At 41.8% G+C, this 5,893-nt stretch overlaps 1 pseudogene; it reads right to left on the bottom strand.

Annotated features, from left to right (window-relative positions):
* Nucleotides 1-1,397: 1,397 nt before the first annotated feature.
* LOC148363411 (uncharacterized) lies at nt 1,398-2,251 on the bottom strand (annotated as a pseudogene).
* Between the last annotated feature and the right edge of the window lie 3,642 nt (nt 2,252-5,893).

Genomic DNA, 5,893 nt, shown 5'->3' on the forward strand with positions numbered 1-5,893 from the left:
TCAAGAACATTAACCAAAGAAGTATTAAAGTAGTTTGTAAGTGAGTAAAGGCCCAAGATACAAAAGGAAGGCCGCGCTTGCCGTGGGTAAGATGTTCTTTTAAAGCTTAAGCAGGGCGATTTTGCGGCTACTAAAACCAAAATTTTCCTTATCAGAGTAAACATTAAACAGCACCTCACACTTAACAAGATACTAATTGGAGATTAAATTGGGATACGGTAACACTGAAACATTAGAGGCTACCACACCCGTGTCAGAATAAGGTCTAGACTATTCCCATCTTTATGGGTGAGCAAATTAACTATTTGATTAAAACCAAATGTATCAATCAGTGACTTAAAAGCAATTGTAAGTGAATGAGATGGGGGAGTTTATGTAAAAATTAAAATCACCAATGATTATAAACTTGTCCGCATAAGTTACTAAGTCAGTTAACAGTTCTGAAAATTCATCCGAAAAGTTCTAATTTGCTCCATGTGGGCGATACCCAACAACTACATAAATTGGTGGTGACATTAAAGACCTCTTAAAAACTTCTTCAAACGTTTTAAAAACAGTTGAAGTACCGGGAGTAATTTTCAGGATCATTTTATTTATGAGAGCAACACCGCCACCTTTCTTACACGGTCGTGCCAAATGCGAACACACAAAGTTAGAGGGAGAAGCCTCATTTAGTGATACAAACTCATTCGGTTTAAACCAGGGCTCACAAAGGCCAATTATGTTAAGATTTTGATCACCAATTGACAAGTAAAGCTTCAGCACTGTGTACAAAGCAGAATCCATCAATCCATCAATTATCTGCACCGCTTATCCTCAGTAGGGTCGCGGGGGTGCTGGAACCCATCCCAGCTATCTTCGGGCAGTGGGTAGGGAACACCCTGAACTGGTTACCAGCCAGTCGCAGAACACACAAGGACAGACAATTTGCTCGCTCATTCACACCTGGGGACAATTTGGACCGGCCAATTAACCTAACAAGCATGTTTCACACTAGAGGTTCGATTTCATGACCTCAGAACTGTGCCGCACACGCGCTAACCACTGTTCTGCCTTGCTGCCCTCCAAGCAGAGCCCTTTACCGAATTTAGAACCTTAGTGGTAACCTTCGTGGTCACTTCCACAAGATTTTGCTGCCAGTCACGGATCTTGTGCCTCAAATGACGACAGGTGCGGCCCGGATTCCATACCACAGGAATATTGTTGACAGGTGAAGTAACAGGATGAATAACAGTCAAAAATAATGTTATTCATTCTTCCTCCAGACCTAACAAGATATTATCAGAGGTTAGGAGCACAGAAAATGCTACAGAAGAGAACAGATCAGGGTGTGTGTTGCAGGCAATGGAATGCTCTAAAGTTTAGAGTCTAAACTATAAAAACTTGAATTGGCTTACTCACACCACCTCTTGCCCAGCAGAACACATCACAAGGCTTCTCTGCAGTTGCTTTTTCTGTACAGTCGACAAAGAGGCTTTTCGTGAATTGCATGAATCGAGCTCAGCGCTAGTTAGCTCTAGCATTACAGACTCCACACCCGTAGTTACAGGCTCACTAATCCACTGTGACCTGGCTTGCACTACAGTACCGTGCCATGGAAGGCTTAAACAGTAATCTATATTTCTAGAAAGAGTGAAAGCACCTTCCTAGTTAGGGTAAAGGCTGTCCCTCCTCAGCAGTTCAGGTCGGCCCCAAAAAGAGGGCCAGTTATCCACAAACCCAAATCCCTGCTGACAACAGAAACCCGCCAGCCACCCGTTGAGTGAGACGAGTCAGCTAAATCTGTCATCATTGCTTCTCGCAGGCAAGGGGCTAGGGAGACAATTACTTAATGCCGACTCATCTTGCGGGCGAGATTGCAGGTTTTAGAAATATTTTTCTTTGTAATGTCAGATTACCTCATCCTAGTATCATTAGAGCCGACGTGAATGACCATATTGGTGTAGCTAGCCCTGTCCTGGTGTCTAGATTTGCATGTCAGTTCCCTCAAGTTAGCCTCAATGTCGGGTGCTCTGGCCCCAGAAATACACATAACTGTTGCTGGGGTGCTAAGCTTTATGTTATGGGTGATCGAGTCACCTATAACTAAGTGTGGGAGCCAGCAGACTGGGCTAAAGTGGGAAAAGCTAAGGAACTTGTTATGTGTCTCGATTGGCTTACCACGGATAGCAAACAGTTTAGGGCTTATACTAACTGGACTAGCAAGTTCCCTACAACCCATGCTAGCAGGAGTGTCCGCGGAACCTAACATTTTCTTTTTAAACTGCTCTAGCTCACAGACACATCCCTCTGGAAAGGTTACATGCCTACGGTAGCGGAAACAACCTTTACAACACCCCATACTTATTTGTGAGCAGTCAGAAGCCGAGCCACGTCTTAGCGTCTTAGCAGCCAGGAAGGGTTGCTCCTTCACCACCGTTCGGCAGCAGCACGATCATAAACAATTGCGCGCAGCACTTAACCTTATGCCAATTGTCCAAGATACTTACCTGAAACTTTTCAGCTGTTCAAGATGAAAAATCTCAGTCCAGAATTCTGATAAACCAGGAATCTGAATTAATCTCGTAGTCGCAAGGACGTGAGCAACAAAAAACTGCCGCCAGTCACTTATAAATCGTGTAGGGGTTTGAAATGATCATCCTAGGTTCAGGTTCACTGTGAGAGAGGGAAAAAAAATCCAGAAATTACATTGCTAAGTTTCCCAAGAAAATGTCTGAGTTTGGTGAAAGGATGTATTTCAAGCAGAACTTTCATCAGGGTGCTTTTCCTGCATTTATGATACCTCCAATATACAAAACATTGTTTTCCATAAACAAAAGGGCACTTTGTTTGCAAAATAACATTTTATGGCAAGTACACTGAACTTATGCATGAACGACGCATTAGCTTTGCAATAAGTCTTTACCGCCCAATGTTTCAGGTGACATGATCACACGATTTTGGTCATTGGGGAACCGCCCACCGACTCTCAATCAGTGGATAGAGGAAAACAGGAGGAAGGGGAGGCTCCTTGATCTGTGGACAAACATCTGATCAAAGCCACTCCTGCCATCTAATGGTGATTTATCATACTAAAATCATGCATATTTTGATTGAGTAAAATATCAAGTAAATTCTTAAGTGCAAGGCAGCAGATGGGAAGCTAAACACAATTTGGGGGTCATTTATCTTTTGCGTTCATTCATTTGATTCCCACATTGGATTCCTTCCTCCTTTATCATGCCAGTCTCACACAGCGCATTGTGACAGAGGGCACATTCATCTTAGGCCTTGATGTGGTTGTGTTGACAACTGATAAAATAAATGATTGAATTTAGACCAGAGTGACACTTTGTATATGGACACAGAGATTAAGTTATTATGTTATTGATTTATAAGACCGAAAAAGTGGCCACTATATCAATAAAACAACAACCAGTCATCAACAAGTAGTGTTTACTTTCTTGTTAAATCAGATAGGCAATAAGACAGCAGGGGACATCAAAAGTGTTTTCAATTAGAATAGAAAGGAATAGTCTTCTCCCTGAGATCCGATCTGCAACCTCAGTGGAAATGTTTAAATCTAAGCCTAAAACTCACTTCTACTCTATAGCATATGAATAACCTACTCTTCCCGTCGGCTCCAGAGCAGGGGAATGTATAATAATATTCTGAAAAATAGTCTGTGTAATATAGTGAAATAATCTGTGAAGCCCTTTAAGACTCTTCGTGATTTAGGGCTATACAAATAAAAATGACTTGACTTGACTTGAATAGTCTATTTATAATTGGTAGCATCATAGTGACCATTGTTTGCAATGAGATTAGACATGGTACTCCGGGATAAACAAGATAAACACGTGAAAACCGAAACGAGAAGTATGAACTCAAGGAATCTCAGGTGAAATAAACCAAACATTTTACAAGGTCGTGCTTGGAGACTGGCCCGAGTTGTAAGTGCATTTTTTTTAATAATAATTGTGCGATAAAAAATAGTGCATCATTACAATAGAGCAATGAAAAAGTAGCGCAATAATATTTAGCAGAATATTATTTTGGCGCACAGGAAAATAAGGTGCATCCACCTAAAAATAGTCTTCGGTGATGTTTATTTCATATGTGTGGGGCTGCGCCAAAGATGAAACATTTCTGTATTTTGCATTGGGATATATCAGAGATCACAATTGCATAACATAGGATACAACCAGGAATTGAACCCCGATTGCGCTCCGACCCACTACACCACTCTCAAAAGGCATTAGGTTTTATCTCATCATCACACTATTTGTGGGATATATCAGAGATCACAATTGCATAACATAGGATACAACGGAAATTGAACCCCGATTGCGCTCCTACCCATTACACCACTCTCAAAAGACATTAGGTTTTATCTCATCATTACACTATTGGTGGTTAGGAAGCGGTGCTCATACAATAGAGGTTAGATCGGGCCTAAAATATTCAGGGGGTATATGAGCCCGAACTTGCCAGAACCCGACCTATGAACTTTATTTGGGGGGCTGGCCCAGAGTAAACCATGGATGCTGCAGCTCACTGCTCTCCAGCTAATCTTCCATTTATCACCGTTCTCCTGTCTTTTTTGCTTTCTTTTATGGACACATGCGTGGCCAATAACACTTATAGTCGGGTGGAACTTATTAAATTGGGTGTGAGTCTGAATTTTGACTCTACGGGCACTTTTTTATTCTTCCTATGATATCCCGAACGAGATACGAAAAGACCCAGGATCTCCGTGGTCGGCCACTCCACCTTACGAAGCGACGTAGACGGCGATGGGACAGAAAGCAGAAGCGGGTTGTCGTGCGGGGAGGTGTATGAAGTGTGCGAAGCCGGAGGAGCAAGAAAGACACGGAGATGTGTCCGATTCCACCATTATTTCTTCATCGATTTTTCCGGTCAACCGACGCCTGAAACTCAACGCACCCGAACGGCGACATAATAATAATAATAATAATAATTTCCTTTGTATTGTCATTCTTTGTAACAATGTACACAGAACGAAATGTCGATACACCTGACCCGTTGTAGCGAGCCGATGCAGCCGCAGCCAACAGAGGGCGCCGCCATTTTACCAATGTTATAAGTCTTAGGTATGACTCGGCCTTGTGACAATCGCTACAAAGACTTCAGCTAAGTTAAACGATTCAGCAAAGCTAAAATTTTGTCTTTTAAATATAAGATCGCTTGCTCCTAAAGCTTTACTTGTTGATAATATTATTCGTGATTACAAACTTAACTTGATTGGTCTATGTGAAACTTGGTTGAGACCGGATGAGTTTTTACCGTTAAATGAGGCTTCTCCTCAAGACTACGTGAGCAGCCATGTAGCACGCCCTTTGAGGAAGGGTGGCGGTGTCGCGCAAATTTCTGAAAAAACACTCAAATTTACTCCTCCAACCTCTAATAATTATAAGGCGTTCGAGGCTCTTACTATGCGGTCCTCTCTATTGTCAATTCATGTAGTAACTATTTATCGCGCACCAGAGCCATACGCAGATTTCTTAGATTAATTCTCTGAACTTTTGTCTGACCTAGTAACCTATGCAGACAAAATAATAATTATGGGTGACTTTAACATTCATATGAACTCCCCACTCAGTTCACTTACTCTTGCGTTTCAGTCTCTAGTTGATACATTTGGTTTTAATCTACTGGTTGATTTGCCAACTCATAAAGATGGAAACACACTAGACTTGGTTCTGACTCGAGGAGTTTCAACCTCAAACATGACGGTGTTACCGTGTACTACCGTTATTTCTGATCACTATTTAGTTACATTCGAGGTGCTAGCTAAATGTAGTACTAAAAAAGCGGAAGGATTTAGCGGACACAATATAAGCACTGGCACAGTTTCTGAGCTCTCTGATCTTATTTCAGGAGCAGTTGCGTC

Source organism: Urocampus carinirostris, chromosome 7 (assembly GCF_059441175.1).
Source record: "Urocampus carinirostris isolate Australia breed hairy pipefish chromosome 7, RoL_Ucar_1.0, whole genome shotgun sequence".
Taxonomy (NCBI): Eukaryota; Metazoa; Chordata; class Actinopteri; order Syngnathiformes; family Syngnathidae; genus Urocampus; species Urocampus carinirostris.